The following is a 27,019-nucleotide window of genomic DNA, read 5'->3' as shown; positions in this document are numbered from 1 at the left end:
AGTAGAGCTAACCTTCTTCCACTAGCCCCAACAAGCTGCTTGCTCAAGTAAGGTTACTAAAGTTCTCAGCCCCTTGGCCTGACAGCTTCCCACAGTGGCAGATAAGTGGCTGCCCAAACATTTTTCTTTGGTGTGTTGGCTGCTGGGTGAGCTCTCCAGCAGCTCAGGGACTCCAGAATCTCCCCTTGAGCAATGCAGGTTGCACCGTCCCTTCCTTATTTGATGCTATAGGATCCCCTTCCCTGCCTCTTCCTGTCTTCCAAACCTATCTGGGCAAACAACATTTGGCTAGGTAGATGGGTTCCAATTGTGTAAATAACTTGAATCCAGCTGTCTTATATAAGTCGTTTTATTTAATGTGTTTGTTTAGGTGTATATACAGGTATTGTGATGAGCATTGTGTCTAGCATGCTATCAAATTGGCTTATAAATAAACAAGCACTCATAAACAAGACTAGTCTAAGCTTATTAGTTTGAAGAGAATGTTGTGTCTTCTAAAATTTAAGAATTTTTACATAGGTAAATCACTGATGTTCATAGGCTTTAAAATGGTTAAAATGGCTTTAAATAGTGACTAGCTTTGCATGGTATCTTGGTTCTGGGAGGTGGGCTACATACAATTGTTAAAAGTAAAAAGGTTAAGTATATATGAATGGAATACATGCTTAAATAGTGAGCTTAATGTGAGGTTTAAAATCCTAAAATGGTGGAATGGTTCTCATCTATTGAATGCCAATGTCTGGTGGGCATTTCAGAATTTCTTTTTAACTTTTGTGGGTACATAGTAGGTGTACATATTTCTAGGGTACAGGGGATGTTTTGATACAGGCATGCAATGTGAAATAAGCACAACATGGAGAATGGGGTCCCCATCCCCTCAAGCATCCTTTGAGCTACAAACAATCCAATTACACTCTTTATTTTAAAATATACGATTAAATTATTGACTATAGTCACCCCATTGTGCTATCAAATAATGGGCCTAATTCATTCTATTTTTGTACCCATTCACCATCCCCACCCTCCCCCATCAGTTCCCCACTACCCTCCTGATATGGTTTCACTCTGCGTCCCCACCCAAATCTCAGGTTGAATTGTAATTTCCAATATTGGGGGAGGGACCTGATGGGAGGTGACTGAATCATGAAGGCGGATTTCCCCCATGCTGTTCTCATCATAGTGACTGAGTTCTCACAAGATCTGGTGGTTTAAAAGTGTGTAGCACTTCCCCACTTTGCTAACTCACTCTCATACCACCATTGTAAGATGTGTCTTGCTTCCCCTTTGCCTTCCACCATGATTGTAAGTTTCCTGAGGGCTCCCTAGCCATGTGGAACTGTGAGTCAATTAAATCTCTTTTCTTTATAAATTACCCAGTCTCAGGTAGTTTCTTTATAGCATTGTGAAAACAGACCACAGAAAACTGGTACCAAGAGTAGGGTACTGCTATAAAGATACCTGAAAATTATCTTTAGAACTGGGTAATGGGCAGAGTTTGGAACAGTTTAGAGGACCCACAAGAAGACAGAGACGTGTGGGAAAAGTCTGGAACTTCCTATAGATTTGTTGAATGGTTTTGACCAAAATGCTGATAGTGATATGGACAAGGAAATCTGAGATGGTAATCTCAGATGGAGATGATCAGATGGAGATGAGGAATTTACTGGGAACTGGAGCAAAGGTCACTCTTGCTATGCTTTAGCAAAGAGACTGGTGGCATTGTGCCTCTGCTCTAAGGAATCTGTGGAACTCTGAACTTGAGAGAGATGATTTAAGATACCTGGTGGAAGAAATTTCTAAGCAAGAAAGTGTTCAAGATGTGACCTGGCTGCTCCTAACAGTGTACAGTCATATGTGTTCACAAAGAGATGGTCTGAAATTGGAACTTATGTTTAAAAGGGAAGCAGAGCATAAAAGTTTAGAAAATTTGCAGCCTGATTATGTGGTAGAAAAGAAAAACCCATTTTCTTGGGAGAAATTCAAGCTGCTGGCTACAGAAATTTGCATAAGTAAAGAAGAGCCAAATGTTAATCACTAAGACAATGGGGAAAATGCCTCCAGGACATTTCTGAGATCTTCACAGCAGCCTCTCTCATCACAGGTCCAGAGGCCTAGAGGGAAAAATGGTTTCATGGGCTGGGCCTAGGGCCCCACTGCTCAGTGCAGCCTCAGGACATGGTACCCTGCCACTTCAGTTCCAGCCATGGCTCAAAGGGGCCAAGGTACAGCTCAGGCTGTGGCCGCAGAGGGTACAAGCCCCAAGCCTTGGTGGCTTCCATGTGGTGTTGCACCTGTGGGTGCACAGAAGGCAAGAGTTTGAAAGCCACCACCTAGTTTTCAGAGGATGTATGGAAATGCTTGGATGTCCAGGCAGAATTCTGCTGCAGTGGAGGGCACTCATGGAGAATCACTACTAGGGCAGTGTGGAGAGGAAATGTGAAGTTGGAGCCCCCCCCACAAGATTCCCCACCGGGGCACTGCCTAGTGGAGCTGGGAGAAGAGGGCTGCTGTCCCCCAGACTCCAGAATGGTAGATCCACTGACAGCTTGCACCATGTGCCTGGAAAAGCCACAGGCACTCAATCCCAGCCCATGAAAGCCCCCCAAGGGGGCCGTACCATGCAGAGTCACAGGGGTGGAGCTGTCGAAGGCCTTGGGAGCCCACCTTTTGCATCAGTGTGCCCTGGATGTGAGACATGGAGTCAAAGAAAATTATTTGGGGGCTTTAAGATTTAATGATTGCTCTGCTGGGTTTTGGACTTGCATGGGGCCTGTAGCCCCTTTGTGTTTTTGTTGTTGTTATTATTTGGGGGGTTTTTTTGAGATGAAGTCTCACTCTGTCACCCAGGCTGGAATCTAGTGGCATGATCTTGGGTCACTGCCACCTCTACCTCCCAGGTTCAAGCGATCCTCCTGCCTGAGCCTCCCAAGTAGCTAGGAATACAGGTGTGTGCCACCACTCCTGGCTAATTTTCATATTTTTACTAGAAACAGGGTTTTACCATGTTGGCCAGGCTGGTCTCAAACTCCTGACTCAAGTGATCTACCCACCTTGGCCTCCAAAAGTGCTAGGATTATAGGCATGAAGCACTGCACTCGGCTATTTTGGCCAATTTCTACCATTTGGAATAAGAGCATTTACCCAATGTCTATACCCCCACCGTATCTTGGAACTATCTTGTTTATTTTACAGGATCATAGGCAGAACAGACTTGCCTTGTCTCAGATGAGACTTTGGACTTGAACTTTTGGGTTAATGCTGGAATGAGTTAGGACTCTGGGGGACTATTGAGAAGGCATGATTGTGTTTTGAAATTTGAGGAGGACACGAGATTTGGGAGGGGCCAGGGCGGAATAATAATAATATGGTTTGGCTCTGTATCTCCACCCAAATCTCATATTGAATTATAATTTCCAATGTTGGGGGAGAAACACGGTTGAATCTTGGGGGCGGATTTCCCCCAGGCTGTTCTCACGATAGTGAGTTCTCACGAAATCTGATGATTTAAAAGTGTGTAGCACTTCCTCCCTTACTCTCTCTCTCCTGCCATGTAAGATGTGCCTTACTTCCCCTTTGCCTTCTGCCATGATTGTAAGTTTCCTAAGGCTTCCCCAACCATGTGGAACTGTGAGTCAATTGAACTCTCTTCTTTACAATTACCCAGTCTCAGGTACTCTTTGTTTTTGTTTTGTTTTGTTTTGTTTTGGCAGAGTCTCACTCTGTTGCCCAGGCTAAAGTGCAGTGATGCAATCTTGGCTCACTGTAACTCTTCTTCCCAGGTTCAAGTGATTCTTGTGCCTCAGCCACCTGAGCAGTTGGGATTACAGCCATGTGTTGGGAACTGGTCCCCAAATCTGGCCATAAACTGACCCGAAAACTGGCCATAAACAAAATTTCTGCAGCACTGTGACATGTTCGTGATGGCCATGACACCCACACTGAAGGTTGTGGATTTACTGGAATGAAGGCAAGGAACACCTAGCCCACACAGGGCAGAAAACTGCTTAAAGGTGTTCCTAAACCACAAACAATAGCAATCCGTGTCAGGACATGTTGCTGCTGCAGATAACTAACTAGAGCCCATTCCTTTGTTTCGGCCCATCCCTTTGTTTCCTGTAAGGAATACTTTCAGTTAATCTATAATCTATAGAAACAATGCTTATCACTGGCTTGCTGTCAATAAATATGTGGGTCAAACTCTGTTTGGGGCTCTCAGCTCTGCAGGCTGTAAGTCCCCTGATTTCCCACTCTACACTATATATTTGTGTGTGTGTGTCTTTAATTCCTCTAGCACCGCTGGGTTAGGGTCTCCACGACGGAGCTGGTCTCAGCAAGTGGGGCTCAAACCTAGGTCAAAGGGTCGCCGGAGCAATGGTTGGAGAGTGTGGAACTAAGCTGGAGGACACCGAAGTACTCTTAAGCAATCCCTGTAGTGAGTAAGAAGAGGAGCTCAGAAGCATCAGGGTAACAATGGGACAAGTGTGGGCTCTGGTTCGTTCCACCTTGGAACCTTTTCACACTGATGAGGAGGAGGAAGGAGAGTATAACAAAGTAACAGAAGAGGTAACAGAGCAGGTCTAATTGCCAGCTAAAGAGGCAAAGGAGGAAGAGTTCATCCCTACCCTTCTGCACCCCCTCCTTATTTTGAAGAAAAAGAGTGGCCTGACCCTCCAGATCTTTCTTTTCTGGAGGACACTGGGCGAAAAGTAGTTGCCCCAGTGACTGTTTGAGCAGCTCTTCGAGTGACTGCTGTCAGTTCTATTCAGGCAGGAATCCAGCAAGCTAGAAGAGAGGGTGATATAGGCCGGAAGTGGTGGCTCATGCCTGTAATCCCAGCACTTTGGGGGGCTGAGGTGGGCGGATCACGAGGTCAGGAGATCGAGACCATCCTGGCTAACACAGTGAAACCCCGTCTCTACTAAAAATACTAAAAAAATTAGCTGGGCATGGTGGAGGGTGCCTGTAGTCCCACCTACTCGGGAGGCTGAGGCAGGAGAACTGCGTGAACCTGGGAGGCAGAGCTTGCAGTGAGCAGAGATCGTGCCACTGCACTCCAGCCTGGGTGACAGAGTGAGACCCGTTTCAAAAAAAAAAAGAAAAGAAGAGGGTGATATAGAGGCTTGGCAGTTCCCTGTTAGGATATACCCCCTAGATCAACAGAGGAATATTATAGCTATATTTGAGCCTCTTCCCTTTAAATTACTTAAAGAGTTTAAACAGGCTATCAATCAGTATGAACTAGGTATATGCCTCAAGTGTAAAAAAGGAAAACATTGGGCCAATCAGCATCATTCTAAATTTGATAAGGATGGAAACCTAATTTCGGGAAATGCCATGAGGGGTCCATTTCCAAACCAGGGCATTTCCGGCTCAGTCCATTCCCTCACCCCTATACAATGTCTGTCCCCTGCCACAGCCGGTAGTGCCGCAGTAGATTTATGCTGCACAAAAGCTGTGGAGCCTTCTGCCTGAGGAACCTCTGCAAAAAAGTTCCAACAGGGGTCTGTGGACCCTTGCCAGCGGGGACAATAGGATTACTTTCAGACAGGTCTAGTTTAAATTTAAAGGGAGTGCAAGTACAAACAGGAGTCATCGATTCACATTACAATGGGGAAATTCACATTGTTATATCTATTTCTGTTCCCTGGAAAGCAGAGCCAGGACAGCATATAACACAACTCCTGATTGTACCATATGTAGAAATGGGGAAAAGTGAAATTAAATGAACAGGAGGATTTGGAAGCACAAATAAACAAGGCAAAGCAGTTTATTGGGTGAATCAAATTACTGATAAACATCCTACCTGTGAAATAACTATTCAGGGAAAGAAATGTAAAGGTTTGGAAGATACAGGAGTGGACGTTTCAATCATTTCTCTACAGCACTGGCCGTCCACATGGCCAGTTCAACCCACTCAATTTAACATAGTTGGAGTTAACATAAAGCCCCTGAAGTATATCAAAGTAGTTATATTTCGCATTGTAAAGGGCCCAATGGACAACCTGGACTATTCAACCAATTATAACTTCTGTACCTATAAATTTATGCGGGAGAGATTTATTACAACAGTGGGGAACACAAGTTCTAATTCCAGAGCAATTATACAGCCCTCAAAGTCAACGTATGATGCATAAAATGGGGTATGTTCCTGGTACGGGACTAGGAAAAAATTTGCAAAGTTTGAAGGAACCGCTTCAAGCGGAAAGACAAAGTTCCCACCAAGGTTTAGGATTATCATTTTTGATGGTGGCCATTTTTAAGCCTCCAGAACCTAAACCTTTAAAATGGTTAACGAATAAGCTAATTTGGATAGACCAATGGCCACTGAGTAAAGAGAAACTGGAAGCTTTAGAGGACTTAGTTACTGAACAATTAGAAAAAGAACACATAGCTCCAACATTTTCCCCTTGGAATTCTCCAGTTTTCATAATTAAGAAAAAATCAGGTAAATGGAGAATGTTAACTGACTTAAGGGCCATTAATTCAATTATACAACCTATGGGGACATTACAGCCAGGACTGCCTTCTCCTGCTATGATTCCAAAAAACTGGTCTTTAGTAGTCATAGATTTAAAAGACTGTTTCTTTACTATCCCCTTAGCTAAGCAAGACTGAATGGTTTGCATTTACAATTCTTGCAGTAAATAACCTGCAGCCTGCTAAGCATTTTCATTAGAAAGTGTTGCCTCAAGGCATGTTAAACAGTCCAACAATTTGCCAGACTTAAGTAAGGCAAGCAATTGAACCTACTCGTAAAAAATTTTCACAGTGTTACATTATTCATTGTATAGATGATATAATTTGTGCTGCCCCCACTTGAGAAATATTACTCCAATGTTATGATCACTTGCAAAACTTGATTTTTCATGCCAGTTTAATTATAGCCCCTGACAAATTTCAGACTACTACTCCTTACTCCTACTTGGGGACCTTAGTAAATGACACTTCAATTGTGCCACAAAAAGTAACCATATGTAGAGATCAATTGAAAACATTACTTTCAAAAATGACTAAAGACCATTAATTGGATACGACCTGCTCTAGGCATTCCTACCTATGCCATGAGTAATCTATTTTCTATCCTTAGAGGAGATCCTAGTCTCACTAGCCCTCAACAATTAACAAAGGAGGCTGAGGCAGAGTTACAGCTGACTGAAAAGCAAGTCCATAAGGCCTACCCGGAAAAATCTCACTGCCTCTCCCCAGACTATTACCTGTTAGGTGGAACTCTCCCCCACTTAATGGGTTCCACCTGAACCCCCTCACTGCTATTATGTGTACCTGGAAAGTTGGGTATCTATACTTCTAGTGCACTAATGAGTCTATCTTTGGCACCCAGTGTTGTGTTAATGACACAAAAGCCACGTTTCCTGCAATGCTCTGATCCAGCCTTAGTTGCCAAGTTCCCAATGCCACAGCAAAGTAAATGGGATAGAACTTGTAAGCAATGAGACCATCTATGGTTCCTTCTCCTGGATTAGAACATACAGGAGAAAAAAAAAAGGAACACATGGGAGAAAAACAACTATTTAGTCTGGGAAGGTGGGAGTACCTCCTCCCCTTTTGGAAAACAAAGATTGTTCAACCACCCTAATTAGAACAGGGAAAAATATCTCTATAGACATAACTTGACAGCAAAGGGTAGGCATCACACCCCATAGGGCCCCTGTTTGTGCTCCAACTGGGCTTGTTTTTGTTTGTGGCCATGAGTGGGAAGAAGTCATGCCCTGTAACCACTCCTGACTCCCTGGGGAGTCACCTGTTCTTTTAAGAGTAGCTTTCCCTTGTATATCAAAAACATGAAACAGAGGTGACTGTATGTTGGCCACCCTTTCCCCTCCAGGAGTCACACAGTCTATAACCCCGTAAGACCCAAGAACACCAGAAATAAATGAGCAGTAGTGTTACTGGTTGAGGGTAGTTGTCCAGGTTCTTGGCATTTTGAACAAATAATCAGACAAAACACACAAACAAAGCAAGGCAGTAAAAGCAGAGACTTATTTTAAGTAAAAGCACACCCCATAGGGTAGGAGTGGGCTCAAGCAAGTGGCTCAAGAGCATCAGTTACAGAATTTTCTGGGGTTTAAATACCCTCTAGAGACCAGGTGTGATGGCTCACACCTGTAATCTCAGCACTTTGGGAGGCCAAGGCAAGTAGATCACCTGAGGTCAGGAGTTTGAGACAAGCCTGACCAACATGGTAAAACCCTGTCTCTACTAAAAATACAAAATTAGCTGGGTGTGGTGGTGCATGCCTGTAATCCCAGCTACTCGGGAGGCTGAGGCAGGAGAACTGCTTGAACCTGGGACGCAGAGGTTGCAGTGGGCCAAGATCACACCACTGCACTCCAGCCTGGGCAACAAGAGCAAATCTCCGTCTCAAAAACAAAATAACACAAAACAAACTACAAGTTCGGAAAACATATTGGAGGGAATAATTGAGGAAAACTTCCCTGGCCTTGCTAGAGATCTAGACATCCAAATACAAGAAGCTCAAGGAATACCTGGGAAATTCATTGCATGAAGACTTTCACCTAGGCACATAGTCATCAGGTTATCTAACGTCAAGACAAAGGAAAGAATCTTAAGAGCTGTGAGGCAATAGCATCAGGTAAACTATAAAGGAAAACCTATCAGATTAACAGCAGATTTCTCAGCAGAAACCCCTACAATCTAGAAGGGATTGGGGTCTTATTTTTAGTCTCCTTAAACAAAACAATTATCAGCCAAGAATTCTGTATCCAGCAAAACTAAGCTTCATAAATGAAGGAAAGATACAGTCTTTTCCAGACAAACAAATGCTGAGAGAATTCGCCACTACCAAGCCAGCACTACAAGAACTGCTAAAAGGGTCTCTAAATCTTGAAATAAATCCTTAAAATACACCAAAATACAATCTCCTTAAAGCATAAATCTCACATGACCTGTATGACAATAACACAATAAAAAAACGTATTCAGGCAAAATGGCATGACGAATAGAATAGTACCTCATATCTCAATACTAACATTGAATGTAAATGGCCTAAATGCTCCACTTAAAAGATACGGAATGGCAGAATGCATAAGAATTAACCAACCAAATTTCTGCTGTCTTCAGGAGACTCACCTAGTACACAGGATTCATATAAACTTAAGGTAAAGGGGTGGAAAAAGATATTCCATGCAAATGGACACCAAAAGCAAGCAGGAATAGCTATTCTTATGTCAGACAAAACAAACTTCAAAGCAATAGCAGTTTAAAAAGACAAAGAGGGACATTATATAATGATAAAAGAACTAGTCCAACAGGAAAATATCACAATTCTAAATATATATGCACCTAACATTGGAGTTCCCAAATTTATAAAACATGATCATTTCAATAGACACAGAAAAAGCATTTGACAAAATCCAGCATCCCTTTATGATTAAAACCCTCGGCAAAACTGGCACAGAAGGGACATACCTTAAGGTAATAAAAGCCATCTACAACAAACCCACAACCAACATTACACTGAATGGGGAAAAGTTGAAAGCATTCCATCTTAGAACTAGAACAAGACAAGCATGCCCACTTTCACAACTTCTATTCAACATAGTACTGGAAGTGCTAGCCAGAGCAATCAGAAAAGAGAAAGAAAGAAAAGGCATCCAAATTAGTAAAGAGGAAGTCAAAGTGTCTCTGTTACTGATGATATGATCATATACCTAGAAAACCCTAAAGATTCATACAAAAAGCTCCTAGAACTGGTAAATGAATTCAGCGAAGTTTCAGGATACAAAATTGATGTACACAAATTAGTAGCTCTGCTATACACCAACAGTGACCAAGCTGAGAATAAAAAACTCAACCCCTTTCACAATAGCTGCAAAAAAAATAAAATAAAATATTTATAAATATACCTGACAAAGAAGGTGAAAGACCTCTACAAGGAAAACTACAAAACACTGCTGAAAGAAATCATAGATAACACAAACACATGGAAACACATCCCATGCTCATGGATGGGTAGAATCAATATTGTGAAAATGACCATACTGCTAAATGCAATCTACAAATTCAATGCAATTCCCATCAAAACACCACCATCATTCTTCACAGAGCTAGAAAAAAAAAAAAATCCTAAAATTCATATAGAACCAAAAAAGAGCCTGCGTAGCCAAAGCAAGATTAAGCAAAAAAAAAAAAAAAACAAATCTGGAGATATCACATTACCTGACTTCAAAATATACTATAAGGCCATACTCACCAAAACAGTATGGTACTGGTATAAAAATACGCACATATGGCCAGGCGTGGTGGCTCATGCTTGTAATCCCAGCACTTTGGGAGGCCAAGGCAGGTGGATCACCTGAGGTCAGGAGTTCAAGACCAGTCTGGCCAACATGGAGAAACCCTGTCTCCACTAAAAATACAAAAAAATAGCCAGGCGTGGTGGCAGGTGCCTGTAATCCCAGCTACTTGGGCGGCTGAGGCAGGAGAATCACTTGAACCTGGGAGGCGGAGGTCGCAGTGAGCCGAGATTGTGCCACTGCACTCCAGCCTGGGCAACAAGAGCAAAAACTCCATCTCAAAAAAAAAATAGGCACACAGAACAATGCAACTGAATAGAGAACCCAGAAATAAAGCCAAATACAGCCAACTGATCTTCGACAAAGCAAACAAAAAATATCAAGTGGGGAGAGGACACCCTATTCAACAAATGATGCCGAGATAGTTGGCAAGCCAACTGTAGAAGAATGAAACTAGATTCTCATCTCTCACGTTATACAAAAATCGCATTATACAAAAAACTTAAGATGGATAAAAGACTTAAATCTAAGACCTAACACCATAAAGATTCTAGAAGATAACATCAGAAAAACTCTTCTAGACATTAGCTTAGGCAAAGACTTCATGGCCAAGAACCCAAAAGCCAAGGTAACAAAAATAAAGATAAATAGATGGGACTTAATTAAACTAAAAAGTTTCCGCACAGCAAAAGAAATAATCAGCAGAGTTAACAGACAACCCACAGAGTGGGAAAAATTTTTCACAGTCTGTACATTTGACACAGGACTAATATCTAGAATCTACAAAGAACTCAAACAAATCATCAAGAAAAAAAAAACAAACAATCCCAGGGTCGGGCACGGTGGCTCACACCTATAATCCCAGCACTTTGGGAGGCCAAGGCAGGCAGATCACAAGGTCAGGACTTTGAGACCAGCCTGGCCAACATGGTGAAACCCTGTCTCTACTAAAATACAAAAATTATCTGGGCCTAGTGGTGTGTGTGCCTGTAATCCCAGCTACTGGGGAGGCTGAGGCAGGAGAATGGCTTGAACCGAGGAGGCGGAGATTGCAATGAGCCGATTGTGCCACTGCACTCCAGCCTGGGTGACAGAGCAAGACTCCGTCTCAAAAAAAAAGAAAAGTGAAAAACAATCCCATCAAAAAGTGGGCTAAGAACATGAATAGACAGTTCTCAAAAGAAGACATACAAATGGCAAACAAGCATAGGGAAAAATGCTCAACACCATTAACTATCAGGTAAATGTAAATTAAAACCACAGTGCAATACCACCTCACTCTTGCGAGAATAGCCATAACTAAAAAATCAAAAAATAATAGATGTGGGCTTGGTGTGGTGGTTCACACCTGTAATCCCAGCACTTTGGGAGGCTGAGGTAAGTGGATCACCTGAGGTCCGGAGTTCGAGACCAGCCTGGCCAACATGGTGAAACCCCGTCTCTACTAAAAATACAAAAATTAGCTGGACGTGGTGGTGGGCACCTGTAATCCCAGCTACTCAGGAGCCTAAGGCAGGAGATATCACTTGAACCCAGGTGGCAGAGGGTGCAGTGAGCCAAGATCATGCCATTGCACTCCAGCCTGGGTGACAAGAGCAAAACTCCGTCTCAAAATAATAATAATAATAATAATAATTAGACGTCAGCATGGATGCAGTGAAATGAGAACACTTTTACACTGTTGGTGGGAATGTAAACTAGTACAACCACTGTGGAAAACAGTGTGGAGATTCCTTATAGAACTAAAAGTAGAACTACCATTTAATCCAGCAATCCCATTACTAGGTATCTACCCAGAGGAAAATAAGTCATTATATGAAAAAGATACTTGCACATGCATGTTTAGCAGCACAATTTGCAATTGCAAAAATACGGAACCAGCCTGAATGCCCATCAATCAACCAGTAAAGAAAATGTGATGTGATACGTGTGTGTGTGTGTGTGTGTGTGTATATACACACACTCCTATATGTACGTATATATGTATATGTGTATGTATATATGTGTATATATATGTCTATGTATGTGTATATATATACACATGTGTCTACATATGTGTGTGTGTGTGTGTGTGTGTGTGTGTATATATATATATATATACATAGACCATGGAATGCTACTCAGCCATTAAAAGAAATGAAATAATGCCATTCACAGCAACCCGGATGGAAATGAAGACTATTATTTTAAGTGAAGTAACTCGGGAATGAAAAACTAAACATCGTATGTTCTCACTTACATGTGGGAGCTAAACAACGAGGACGCAAAGGCATAAGAATGATACTTCGGACTTTGGGGACTCAAGGGAAAGGGTAGGGGGTGGCAAGGGATAAAAGACTACACATTGGATACAATGTACACTGCTCAGGTGATGAGTGCACCAAAATCTCAGAAATCACCACTAAAGAACTTACCCACGTAACAAAAAAAAAAAAAAAAAAAAACCCACCTGTTCCCCAAAAACCTACTGAAATAAAAAAAAATAAATAACAGAAATTGAAATTAAGTGAACAAAAAAGGAGTTTGGTATTCATTCAAAAAGTTAAACATACATGCCTCCTGGCCTGAGAAGTCAGCCATTAATCATATTGTTGTTCCCCTGTAGATCATAAGTCATTATTCTTTTGCTACTTTCAAGATCTTATCTTTGGCCAGGTGCAGTGGTTCATGCCTGTAATTCCAGCATTTTGGGAGGCTGAGGCAGGTGGACCATTTGAGCCCAGGAGTTCAAGACCAGCCAGGAAACATAGAACAACCCCATTTCGACCAAAAAAAAAAAAAAATTGTAATTCAACTGTCTGACTGATTGCTTTTAATTTTTATTTATCTATTCTTTTTTTGTTTTTAGAGACAGGGTCTCGCTTTGTTACCTAAACTGGAGTGCAGTGGCAGGATCATAACTCACTGCAGCCTAAAATTGCTGGGCTCCAGCAATCCTCCCACCTCAAACTCCTGAGGAGCTGGGACTACAGGTGCATGCAACCACACCTGGCTAATTTTTTTTTTAAGTTTTATAGAGTTGGGGGTCCCACTCTCATTGCCCAGGTCGGTCTTGAACTCCGGGGCTCAAGCAGTCCTCCCACCTGAGCCTCCCAAAGTGCTGGGATTATAGGCATGAGCTACCCCACCCAGTGATTATTATTGTAATCCCTACAGCAACCACTAAGGAAGTTATTAAATATATATAACGATATATTTATCCTATAAATGCAATGTTGGTTTAACAGAAAGTTAATTAATGTAGAAGACTGATGCCACCAAAATAGCAGAGTAGAAGTAATCTGGCTTCACTCCCTCCCACAGAAAACCAAAAAACAAATATCCAGGACCAAAATTATCATCAGCAATATCCCAGAACTCAAACATGAGGCTGAGACAATACCCAGGGACACAGAAGTGGAAAAAAACTTTGAGCAGACAATAAGAGAAACAGACTTCTCTATCTGTGACAACCCTCACTCAGTTTTCCAGGCACCACACGTGGAAAATTGCTCCTAGGTTCACAGTTTCTACACCAGAAAATGTGAGATTGAGGTAGACAACCAGCCTTCCCATCATCTTGCATTCCCTTGCAGGAAAACCATTCCTGCCTCAACCCACAGGAGGCATCTCAAGTGCCTGTAGGAAGAAAAAATCCCCAAGAACAGCTAGAAACAAAGAGAGGAGATAGGACTAGCAACCCTAGCCCATGTAACTCTGTTCTTCATCTCAGCCAAAGGAGATGCCAAATTAAAGTGACTTCTCAATAGCTCCACACTGTTAGAGAAATACTCCACAGGTTTTCCGGTCACAAACACCTAGCTAGCCTTCCCACATCCCCTTTGGGACCTCCCCCCACAACCCCATTTAAGACAGGCAGTGCTCTGAATGTTTGCAAGAGCCAAGGCAAACCTGGGCTTAAGGCACCATCTATTACCAAAAAGGAGATGGTGATCTAGGAATAAGGGGACTCACTGGGCAACTGCAAAGAACCTCTAAGCAAACATACCCTAGAAAGACCTAAACAAGTCAGCCAGTGAAGACTAGAATAAATAACAATCCATTAATGCAAAGCCATAGATGTACATCCACAAAAAAAACAACAGCCAACAGGGAACCCCTAGCTCCCCAAACAAAGAAAGGAGCCAGTGACCAACCCTAAGGGGACAGCAATGTTGAACTCTTAGATCAAGAATTAAAAATAGCAGTTTTAAGGAAACTCAGTGAACTCTGAGATAACACAGAAGAACAATTCAGAAATTTATCAGAGAAACTTAAAAGATAGAAAGACTTTTTAACCTTTTACCTCGTTGCACTCCTGAGAGCAAGATGGGTCACCAGCAGCTATACTGGAGCCACCCGCGAAAATTCGGCCAGGGTTCTCGCTCTTGTCGTGTCTGTTCAAACCAGCACGGTCTGATCCGGAAATAAGGCCTCAATATGTGCCGCCAGTGTTTCTGTCAGTACGCGAAGGATATCAGTTTCATTAAGTTGGACTAAATTATCTTCCTTCAAAGGATTATCCAAGGCATCTACTCAATGAAAGACCATGATAGTTCTTTGTACATAAAATAAAGATTTGAAAAAACAACAAAAAAAATACTTTTTAATATATTAAACAGAGGCTGGGTGCAGCAGCTCACACCTGTAATCCCAGCACTTTGGGAGGCCAAGGCGGGTGGATCACCTGAGGTCAGGAGTTGGAGACCACCCTGACCAACATGGTGAAACCCCATGTCCACTAAATACAAAAAAATTAGCCGGGCATGGTGGCAGATGCCTGTAATCCCAGCTATTTGGGAGGCTGAGGCAAGAGAATTACTTGAACCTGGGAGGTGGAAGTTGCAGTGAACCAAGATCAAACCACTGCACTCCAATCTAGGCAAAAAGAGCGAAACTGTCTCAAATAAATAAATAAATAAATAAACAGAAATCCTGGAACTGACCAATATATTTGCTGAACTGAAAGATGCATTAGAGGTTCTCCACAGCAGAATGGATAAGTAGAGGAAAAAAATAATTGAGCTTGAAGACAGGCTATTTGAAAATACACAGAACAGAAAAAAAAGCATGAAAAGGAACAATGAACACCTACAGAATATAAGGAATAACCTCAAAAGTGCAAATCTCAGAGTCATTGGTGTTCAAAAGGGAGTTTAAAAAGAGCAAGGGGTACAAAGCTTATTCAAAGAAATGATAACACAAAACTTGCCAAACCTAGAGAAAGATATACCCAGGTGCACAGAGGAAACCATACAAGCCAGGAGGGAGTGGGATAACACATTCAGAGTGCTGAAGGGAAAAAAAAAAAAAAAAACTGTCAACCAAGAATACTATGCCCAGCAAAACTTTCCTTCAGATATGACAGATAAAAGCTGAAAGAATTCATCACTATTAGTTCCATCTTACAAGAAATGCTAAAGAGAATTCTTCAATCTGAAAGAAAAGGATACTAACATGCAAAAAGAAAACATTTGAAGGCAAAAAACTCACTGGTAAAAGTAAGTACATAGATACATTCAGAATAGTTTAATATTGTGGCCAGGCAGGGTGGCTCACGCCTGTAATCCCAGCACTTTGAGAGGCCAAGGTGGGCAGACCACTTGAGTCCAGGAGTTTGAGACAAGCCTGGCCAACACGGTGAAACCCTGCCTCTACCAAAAATACAAAACTTAGCTGGGCGTGGTGGCATGCACCTGTAATCCCAGCTACTTGGGAGGCTGAAGCAGGAGAATCGCTTGAACCCAGGAGGGGAGGTTGCAGTGAGCCGAGATTGCACCACTGCACTCCAGCCTGGGCAACAGAGTAAGATTCTGTCTCAAAAAAAAAAACAAAAAAAACTTTAACATCATAATTCATAATTGTGATGTATGATCCATTCATACCTCTAAGTGGGAAGACTAAAAGACAAATATATCCAAAATAATAACTACAGTAACCTGCTAAGAGATAGGTAACATAAAAAGATGTAAAGTGAGAAAATGTAATGTACCATAGGTTAGAAATACAGGCAACATAAAAAGATGTAAATTGAGAAAATGTAATGTACCATAGTTTAGAAATATTTTCTCCCTTCCAACACCTTATAGAGAGAGTATATTTCGGGCTTGGCCACACGACTTGCTTTGATCATTGGAATGGTGGCAGGCATGATGTGACCCAAAAACATGAAAAGCAGTTGCACAACTGTGCTTATCTTCTTTCCCTTCTTCTATCACCGTAAGATCATTCCCGGCTATCCTGCTGGTGCCAGGAGGAGGATGACAGACAGATGGAGCAGAGCAAAACCTCTCTAGCCAATTCTCATTTAGAATGCCAACTCCAGTCAATCTGCAGATTTATAAGAATAAATGATTGTTTCATATTACTGAGTTTGTTTTGTTTTGTTTTTGAAATGGAGTCTCATTCTGTCACCCAGGCTGGAATGCAGTGGCATGATCTTGGCCCACTGCAACCTCTACCTCCCAGGTTCAGGTGATTTTCCTGAGCATTATGCCTCCCCAGCAGCTGGGATTACAGGCATGCACCACCACACCCGGCTAATTTTTGGTGTGTGTGTGTTTTTTTTGTTTTTTTTGTTTTGTATTAGAGACAGGATTTCACCATGTTGGCCAGGCTGGTCTTTAACTCCTGAACTCAAGTGATCCACCGGCCTTGGCCTCCCAGAGTGCTGGGATTACAGGCATGAGCCGTTGCACCCAGCCAACTGAGTTTTGATATGGTTAGTTATGTGGCATTCTTGTGGTAACAGTTAATTGGCATAGGTAGTGACCAAGAAACAGTAAACATCATACTTAATAGTAAACCATTAAAAACATTTGGCTGGGCACAGTGGCTCATGCCTGTAATCCCAACACTTTGGGAGGCTGAGGCAGGTGGATCACTTGAGCCCAGGAGTTCGAGACTAGCCTGAGCAAAACAGTAAAACCCTCTCTCTAGCAAAAAAAATTATCCAGGCATGTGGTACACACCTATAGTCCCAGCTACTTGAAAGGCTAAGGTCGAAGGATCACTTGAGCCTGGGAAGTGGGAGTTGCAGTGAGCTGAGATCATGCCAATGTACTCCAGCCTGGGTGACAGAGCAAGACCCTGTCTCAAAATATAACAAGATAAGAGTATCTATTGCCACATTCACTCAAAATTATATTGAAGATCTTAGGCAAAGAAATGGAAATTAAAGGTATAAAAATTAGAATGAAAGAAATAAAATTACAGGAAAGATGTTACGTTTGATTCTGTGACGGCAGAGGATTTTGAGCAGAGGTAAAATGATCTGACTTACATGTTTAAAAGAGTATTCTGACTGTTGTGTAGAGAATAGGCTGAATGGGGGCAAAGGCATAAACAGGAAGACCAAAAAGGAGGCTACTGCAACAATCCAGGCAAAAGACCTGATGGCTTAGATTGGGTCAGAGGTAGTGGAAATGTCAGAAGTAGTCAGGTTATGCATAGATTCCAAAGGTACAGCTATATGCTTTGCTGATGGGCTGGCTATGGGGTAGAAAGAAAAGAGTCAAGGATAATTCTGAATTTTCTTGCCTGAGCATCTAATACATTGGATTTATTTATTTATTGTTTTTTTTTTTTTTTGAGGCAAAGTTTCACTCTTATTACCCAGGCTGGAGTGCAATGGTGCAATCTCGGCTCACTGCAACCTCCGCCTCCCAGGTTCAAGCAACTCTCCTGCTTCAACCTCCTGAGTAGCTGGGATTACAGGTGCCCACCACCACACCCGGCTAATTTTTTGTATTTTTAATAGAGATGGGGTTTTGCCACTGTGGCCAGGCTGGTCTCGAACTCCTGACCTCAGGTGATCCTCCCACATCGGCCTCCCAAAGTAGTGGGGTTACAGGCGTGAGGCACCATGCCCGGCCGCTGCATTGGATTTACTGAGATAGGGAAGAGAGAGAAAAAGGTGGAGAAGAGGGGCAGGAATCGAGAGTTCTGTTTTGGGCTGGGTGCAATGGCTCATGCTTATAATCCCAGCACTTTGGGAGGCCGAGGCAGGAGGGTGGCTTGAGCCCAGGAGTTTAGGACCTACCTGGGCAACATAGGGAGACCCTGTCTCTACCAAAAATTTAAAAATTAGCCAGGCATGATAGCACATGCATGTAGTCCCACCTATTGGGAGGTTAAGGTGGGAGAATTGCTTGAGCCCAAGAGGGCATGGCTGCAGTGAGCTGTGATTGTACCACTGCACTCCAGCCTGGACAACAAAGTAAGACCACCTCCAAAAATGTTTAAAAAAAAAAAAAAAAAAAAAAAGAATTATGTTTTCTACCCATTGATTTTGAAAAGCCAATTAGATATATCCAAGTGAAAATGATGGCCAGGAGCGGTGGCTCATGCCTGTAATCCTAGCACTTTGGGAGGCTGAGGCAGGCAGATCACTTGAGGTCAGGAGTTCAAAACCAGCCTGGCCAACATGGTGAAAGCCCGTCTCTACTAACAATTAAAAAAGAAAAAATTAGCCAGGCATGGTGGCAAGCCCCTGTAATCCCAGCTACTCAGGAGGCTGAGGCAGGAAAACCACTTGAACCCGGGAGGCAGAGGTTGCAGCAAGCCGAGGTCACATCACTGTACTCCAGCCTGGGCAACAAAGCGAGACTCCATCTCAAAAAAAAAAGAAAAAAAGAAAATGATGAGTAAGCAACTGAATACAGGAATCTAGAGTTCAGAGGAAAGGTTTGGGCAAGGGAGAGAAAATGGAAGTCATCAGCAAGTAGATAGCATTTAAGGCCTTAGAGTTAATGAAATGACCCACAATGTGTACGTAGAGGGAGAAGAGAAGAGGTCCAATGACAGAGCCCTGTGTATTCCACTGTTTAGAGGTCAGGAAGCTGAAGAAGAACCAGCAAAAGAGACCTGGGAGAAGGAGCCAGTGAAATATGAGGAGAATCAAGAAACCAAATGAAGAAAGTGATTCAAGATATGGTATTATGTTTTCATAGAAAATGAACTTAGGAGACACTGCTAATGATTTTGAAATGAGGATGACACCTTCAACGTACTTTTTTTTTTTTTTTTTTTTTTTTTGAGACGGAGTCTTGCTCTGTCGCCCAGGCTGGAGTGCAGTGGCACAATCTCCGCTCGCTGCAACCTCTGCCTCCCGGGGTCAAGCAATTCCCTGCCTCAGCCTCCGGAGTAACTGGGATTACAGGCGTGGGCCACCGCGCCTGGCCTCAACATATTTTCAAATGCTACAATAAGATTTATATTATAGGCCGGGTGCGGTGACTCACACCTGTAATCCCAACACTTTGGGAGGCTGAGACGGGCAGATCACGAGGTCAGGAGTTTGAGACCAGCCTGGCCAACATAGTGAAACTCCATCTCTACTAAGTATACAAAAACTAGTCGGGCATGGTGGCACGTGCCTGTAGTCCCAGCTACTCAGGAGGTTGAGGCAGAAGAATCACTTGAACCCAGGAGGCGGAGGTTGTGGTAAGCCAAGATCGTGCCACCACATTCCAGCCTGGGCAACGGAGCAAGATTCTGTCTCAAAAAAAAAAAAATTATATTGTATTATTACTATTATATATTATACCTATTCTATATTAGAGAGAACTAATAGGACAAAATGTTAACAATTGTTGGATTTAGATGAATGATGTACAGGTGTTCATTATGCATTCCTTCAACTTTTCTGCATGTTTGAATTTTTTCATAATAAGAGATTAGGGTGACCGTTTTTGAGGGTTTGAGACAGGGTCTTGCTCTGTCGCCTGGGCTGGAGTGCAGTGGCACCATTATGGCTTACTGCAGCTTCAACCTCTTGGGCTCAAGGAATCCTCCTACCCCAGCCTCCCATGTAGCTGGGACCACAGGCATGCACCACCACTCCTGGCTAATTTTTTGATGTTTTGTAGACAGAGGGTCCTCATTTCATTGCTCAACTTTGTCTCAAACTCCTGGGCTCAAGTGATCCTCCTGCCTCAGCCTCCCAAAGTGCTGAGATTACAGGCATAAGCACCCATGCCCAACCTGGGGATACTATTTTGAGAATAATGAGTAATCAACCACATTCATTTAACTGCTTTTAAGGTCAATAACTTTATATTCCTCTAATACCCAGGTTGTGGTATCCAAACACCATTTCCCACTAAAAAAGACCATGAATCACTGGGAAAAAAAAGTAGCTGATACCAGCTCTGGTCTAGATATGCACAAAATGAGCCCAGAACATTTTATCATATTAGATAGCAAGAAAACTGGAAATTTATGTCAGAAGGACTCAGGAACTAACTTGAATAAGTTCCCACTGGCCAAAATAGGACAGTTTTGGCCAGTGGGAACAAAACAGTGATGGCAGCAGCAGACTGTCTGCAGTGGCTGCTGCCATCATGCCAGCTGCAGCAGGGAGGCATGGCCAGGGCTGCACATTCCATGGAGCCAATAGGAGCTGGGGACAAGCGGCATCCTTGTCCCTTCCAAGTTGGGGTGGGAGTTCCCTGGGTGCTGCTGCAGCCGCCCAAGCCATGGCCATGGACCCAGGCATCCCTGTGCTTTCAGGGCCGGGAGCAGACAGGAGCTCTACCTTTCCAGGCACAGCTGCAGCCACCCAAACCACAGCTGCAGACTCAGGCTCCTGCTCAGCAGAGCAGGCAGGAGCCCCGCCCCCGCCAGGTGTAGGTGCAGCCACTCAAAGAGTGGCTGCAGACTCAGGAATCCCTGCCTTCTTGGGGCCCCAGAAGGCCTCACAGGCTCAGAAATTCCTGCTCCCACTGCCTGGCTTCTTCCTGCTGTTGGTGCCCACTCCAATCTCAGAGCAAAGTCAGAGCAGAGCCTAGGCACTGTCACAGCCTGGCCGAGTGTGCACATACTCGGAGCAGTGCTAACACACCAGTCCCCTGCTGCTTCGGTGCCCTACAGATTTTGGGTGCCAGTGAGCATAGGAGGGAAGCCAAGTGGGGTCTGAAGGCAGCTCAGCACTGGCCTGCAGGTGCCTCTTGGCACCTACAGCCTGGGCACCATGAATGGCAGCAGGAGGCAGACAGGCTTCTGGGTGGACGGGCCAGGTCCCTGGTAAGGCCCCACTTTCAGGCCAGGGAGGGCCTGAAGGCTGGGGACCGGGCTGCCCATCCCACTATGGGAATGGGAACTTGTGGTGACACTTCCAGGCCCACCCATGGCTGCCCACGGACCAACTGGCATGCACTTCCTCCCCTCTAAGGCCCATAAAAGCCCAGGCTCTGAGCAGACGTCAGGACAATCAGCTGCCGAGAGGCGCTACCCACACCAAGGCCTCCTCTCTGTGAGAGCTGCAGATGTTGGGACAACCAGCTGCAGAGAGGAGCAACCAGCTTTCGGGCCTCCTCTCTGCTGACAGCTGCAGAGACTACAGGATGACATACCTGCAGAAAGAAGCCACCCACTCTAGGGCCTCCCCTCTGCTGAGAGCTGCACAGATGACAGGACAACCAGCTGCAGAGAGGAGCTACCCTCCCTGCTGATAGCTGAACACTTGTCAGGACGATTTGCCTAGCAGAGAGGAGCTACCCTCTCCGCTAGGAGCTGAACACTCCTCAGGACACCCTTGCTAGGGAAAGGAGCTGCCCCCTGCAGGTTTCCTTTGAGCTGTTCTATTGCTCAATAAAGCTACTCTTTGTCTTGCTCACTCTTCACTTGTCTGCGTACCTCATTCTTCCTGTCGCAGGACAAGAACTCAGGACCCACCAAATGGTGAGGCTAAAAGAGCTGTAACAAACAGGGGTGAGACATGACCCTTGCTTGCCACACTGTGAGTGAAGGCAAGGAAAGAAGAGCTGCAGCCCTTCAGGAAGCCTAGCCCTGGGAGCTCCCCAAGCCAGGGCTGTGACTTCCTCTTTGAGGACCTGCTGTTCCTGGCATCTCCAAGCTTCCAGGCACCAATGTGTCCCCCAATGCCAGCTGTGGAAGCTGCTTGCCATGTGCCTGGTCCGGCCGCAGGCTTGCAGGGAGCTGGTGCCATGCTGGCACCTGGAACTGCCCGCCCCGCTGCAGCACCCGGAATATCTGACCATGCACAGTGGCTGGATCCAATGCTCACTCACATACCCCTAACTGTTCCACGCCTGTCTCACCCTTGGCAGGCATGGGACCCAGGCTGGTAGCGTGAGCCAAGCACAGGCTGCCAGGCTGGGTGGGCGAAACGAGCCCAGAGGGCCTGAGCAAAACTGGGGCAAAGGCACCACCAGCCACAGAGGTTTCTGGCCAGAAAAAGGACACCCCAAAGATCCCGTAACAACAGGACAAACATCAAAAATGGTAACTGGACACGGTGGCTCACGCCTGTAATCCCAGCACTTTGGGAGGCCAAGGCAGGAGGATCACCTGAGGTCAGGAGTTTGAGACCAGCCTGGCCAACATGGTGAAATTGTCTCTACTAAAAATACAAAAATCAGCCGGGCGTGGTGACAGGTGTCTGTAATCCCAACTACTCAGGAGGCTGAGGCAGGGGAATCGCTTGAACCTGGGAAGCAGAGTTTGCAGTGAGCCAAGATCACACCACTGCACTCTAGCCTGGGTGACAGAGCAAGACTCCATCTCAATCAATCAATCGATCAATAACTGGGCTGGGTGCAGTGGCTCATGTCTGTAATCCCAGCACTTTGGGAGGCCAAGGCAGGAGGATCACTTGATGCCAGGAGTTTGAGACCAGCCTGGGCAACATGGTGAGACCCTCTCTCTACAAAAAAATTAAAAATTAGCCGGGTGAGACGGCACGTGCTTGTAGCCCCAGTTACTTGGGAGGCTGAGATGAAAGAATCACTTGAGCCCAGGAGGTCAAGGTTGCAGTGAGCTTTGTGCCACTGCACTCCAGCCTGAAAGAGTGAGACCCGTCTCAAAAAGAAAAAAAAAGATAACTAGCAATAATTGAGTACATCACATATGTGTTAAATTATGAGTTCATAATGGTACTTTAAAAAAACCTCATCGGTCAACTTTGGAAGATGCTGGGGAACCAACTCATTACTTTGAAAGCTGGTAAAATAAGTGAGATGCCTTTCCTAGGAAATGTATCTCTGTGTAACAAAGAGTTAATGTGGAAAAGTTTCTCCTTATAGAATTACTCTATCTGATACTTCTATAGGAATTCATTCAAAGAAGGAAAGATAATATTATTTTCTAACTTTTTATTTGAGACAGGGTCTTGCTATGATGCCCAGGCTGGACTCGAACTCCTGGGCTCAAGCAACCCTCTCGGCTCAACTTCCCAAGTAGCTGGGACTATAGTCGCGTGCCACCATGCCCAGCTTTAACTCCTCTATTAATGAACCTAAACCAGTGGTTCTTATTCAGGGTCAATTTTGTCCCCCAGAGGACAAATGGCAATGTCTAGACACATTTTTTTATTGTTACAGTTGGGAGGAGGTGCTACAGGCATCCATTAGGTAGAGGCCAGGGATGCTGCTAAACATCCTACAATACACAGGAAAGCCCCCTACAATAAAGAATTTTCCAGTCCAAAATATCAATAGTGCCACGGTTGAGAAACAAATATCAGTTATTAACATCACAAAAAGACCACCACTGTATACCTCCTGATAGAAGTGCTGAAACCATCTACAAATTAGTTTTGCCAAAATAAATCCAAATTTGATTAAGTTACCAATTTATATCAAATACAGAGGATGGAGGAACATACTAAATTACAACAGAAATCAAGACTCTAAGAAACTCTACAGGACAACTGAACCAGTTTAAAAAAATAGTAAGAAAAAAGATGGAGAATAAGCATAGATCTGTAAAGACTTAAGAAACATATGGTTGGGTGTGATGGCTCACACCTATAATCCCAGCACTTTGGGAGGCCAAGGCGGATGGAATGCTTGAGCCCAGGAGTTGAGACCAGCCTGGGCAATGTGGCAAACCCCATCTCTACAAAAATACAAAAATTAGACAGGTGTGGTGGTACCCACCTGTAGTCCCAGCTACTCAGAAGGCTGAGGCAGGAGGATTGCTTGAGCCTCGGGGGTGGAGGTTGCTGTGAGCCTAGATCAACCCACTGCACTTCATCCTGGGTGACAGAGCCAGACCCTGTCTCACAAAAAGAGAGAGAGACAGACAGGCAGACATATCATCTGCAAAGTACAGACCTAATTTAGATTTTGATTCAAATAAACAATTTCTAAAAATCAAACGTAAGACAGTGAGGGAAATGTAAACAACTGGATGCTTGATGATATGAAGGAACTATTGTTTTTTTTTGGTGTGACAATACTGTGATTTGGTTTTAAAGAAGAATCCTTATCATTTAGAGATAACGTACTGAAACATTTACAGGATGAAATGTCAGAAATATACACAAATATGGAGTGGGGAAGAGGGCACGGGTGTAGATGAAACAAGATTGGCCATGAATTGCTCATTGGAGAATCACTGGCATAGAAGGGTAAATGAAAGTAGGTACTTTCACCTGGGCCAGGTCAAATATGGCAACAGTACAACTGAGGCAAAGGCAAGCCAATTTTGCACTATGGGTTTCCAACAAAATGGTCTTACTAATCCAAGGTAAATAAACATTCATTATTCTATTCTCTGTGTGTGTGTGTGTGTGTGTGTGTGTATGTGTGTATGCGTTAAGACATTTTCCACCATAAAAAGTTTGAAAAACAACAACAAAAGGTTTTTTTGAGACAGGGTCCCGCTCTTGTCGCCTAGATAGGAGTGTAATGGCGCGATCTTGGCTCACTGCAACCTCCGCCTCCCGGGTTCAAGCGATTCACCTGCCTCAGATTCCAGAGTAGCTGGGATTACAGGCGCTCGCCACCTCATCAGGCTAATTTTTTTGTATTTTTAGTAGAGACGGGGTTTCACCATGTTGGCCAGGCTGGTCTCATCTCCTGATTGAACCACAGCCACAGCCTCCTTCCTAATCAGTCTCCCTGCCTCCATACAACCACCGCAATCATCTTACAAAAAATAGGCACCTGGCTCTTTGGCTTGGAATTACCATCACCAACTACTACAGTAATTCTCAAACGTGATAAAGGGCCAGAACCCAGTGTCGGTTAAAAGATCTATGATATTAAACAAAATGAGGCATAAATTCCTAGTGTTTACAGATGTCATACAATAAAAAGCAAATTCACAAATTAGTTGTAGATGTTAACATTAATGTGATGAATGAGCGTGTGCTAAGACCAAACGCCTCCAGAAAAAAGAACAGGATGCACGTGCCCCGGGCAATTCTGTGAAGTTGGCCTGCCTCCCCCGGCTGTGGAAGGACTGCGAAAGTCTCCCGTTCCTCTCGCTCCAAACTTGTGCAATACCTTCCCTTGTACGGCGCACCAAGACAGCATCTGGCCTTCTCTTGACTCTAAGGCATTATGTATCATTTATGACCGTCTTTATTCTTTTCTCAGTAGCCCTCGACAAGCGAGTAGTATTTCTCGGCTCCAAGTCTCATAAACGTGTAACCAGATTCCATTGGAAGACAGTAACCCCACGCGATACGGACTGTGCTTGTATGCATTTTCTTTTAAGCTTACTACAGAAATATTAATACAGTACTTGAGAATTCCTGAAGGACTCAGCCTCGTTTCCTCAGCGCTCAGCCTGCCTCCGCACTCGAGAACGCACCTTTCACGCCCGCCGCCCACCGTTCCGCCGCTAGGTGGCAGGCGGCGCAACGACGCCCTTTTAAACCGTTTGCCCCGGAGTGGACCGCCGGCGTCGCGTGTCACCACCCAACCCTGGCGATGATTGGCTATTTCGCCGAGGCCGGAGGAGGAGCCAGCGGCAGAACCGGAAGCGTCTGGTACGGCGAGTGCACGGAGTCCTCAGTCTGCGTGCGCACACAGGCACCGCGCCGACTTAAAGAGGCCAGTTGCAGCCCCTCCTCCGGCCTGAGGGGGCAGACAGTGTTCCTACGTGGAGGGCGGAACCCTCACACTGAGGAGGGCTGGGTCACACTGAGGGGAGGAGTCACCTTGAGAGGAGGGGTCACAATGACTACTGGAGTCACTTGGAGGTGGGGTCTCACTGCGTGGGAGGAACACAGAGCAAGGGGGTGCGGCACTGAGGGGTTCTGACACACACTGACGGTGGCAGTGCCACACTGGGGAAAAGTGCCCCCGAAAGGCAGGTGTCTCACTGAGGAAGGGAGGGGTCTCCGAGGGACAGCGTTCTTTGAGGGGGTGGGATCTTGCGGAAGGAGGGGCTTCCCTGCGGAAGGAGGGTCTTCCCTGCAGGTGGAGGCTTCTCTCTTAGAGTCTTTTGGACAAAGTAGTAAGAGGGAGGTCCTGGCTGGGTGGTCACAGGGCGGAGGACCTGGACTCTCTTCTTTTATTGGGAGGCGGCAGGATGAAGTGAGGAGGAGTCGGGGCTAAGCTGGGTATGGGCCGGCCAAAGGCTCCCTATAGCCCCGGGGTATCACAACCTCCCGTGAAGGTAGAAGGTGTTAGGGAGGCCAGAGGTTCAAGGTGTCGGAGTCGAAGAGACCTGGGAAATGGGCAGGCTGGGCCGGGGCGCAGGCCAGGAAGGTGGACAGGTTGCTAGGCTGCCTCTGATTGCGGCTGGGCCTGAGGGGCCTACCTTTCTGCCCCGTTGGTCCCTGGAGCCCAGGAATCCCGCAGGTTTCTGAGCCCGACCCTCAACGGACAGTAACCCAGGGAGGAGAGGGGACTCCCTGGGCAGCTAAGCTTCGCATGTGCACCATCAGCCCTTAATTCCCTTCCGTTATTCAAGCTCAGGCCTGAGCTTATTTGACCCGGGCGGCCGAGGGCATCGCGGCCGGAAAGCGGGGAGGCGGGGGTGCGCACCTGAGGGGGCGTGGCCGCTGC

General features: G+C 44.8%; 1 protein-coding gene and 1 pseudogene across 1 annotated transcript in view; one reads left to right on the top strand and one right to left on the bottom strand.

Annotated features, from left to right (window-relative positions):
- Window positions 1-26,989, bottom strand: part of CIMIP2B (ciliary microtubule inner protein 2B) — a 43,136-nt gene extending 16,147 nt beyond the window's left edge. Inside the window, 2 exon segments of the mRNA XM_024252489.3 lie at window positions 14,560-14,710; window positions 25,749-26,989. The gene's annotated coding sequence lies outside the window, so the exon portion shown is untranslated.
- On the top strand, window positions 14,559-14,772 carry LOC112134930 (small ribosomal subunit protein uS14-like; annotated as a pseudogene).
- Window positions 26,990-27,019: the final 30 nt, after the last annotated feature.

Source organism: Pongo abelii, chromosome 13, assembly GCF_028885655.2.
Source record: "Pongo abelii isolate AG06213 chromosome 13, NHGRI_mPonAbe1-v2.0_pri, whole genome shotgun sequence".
Classification (NCBI taxonomy): Eukaryota; Metazoa; Chordata; class Mammalia; order Primates; family Hominidae; genus Pongo; species Pongo abelii.
Note: the sequence above shows the minus strand (reverse complement) of the source record. Positions and strands in the feature narration are given on the sequence as shown.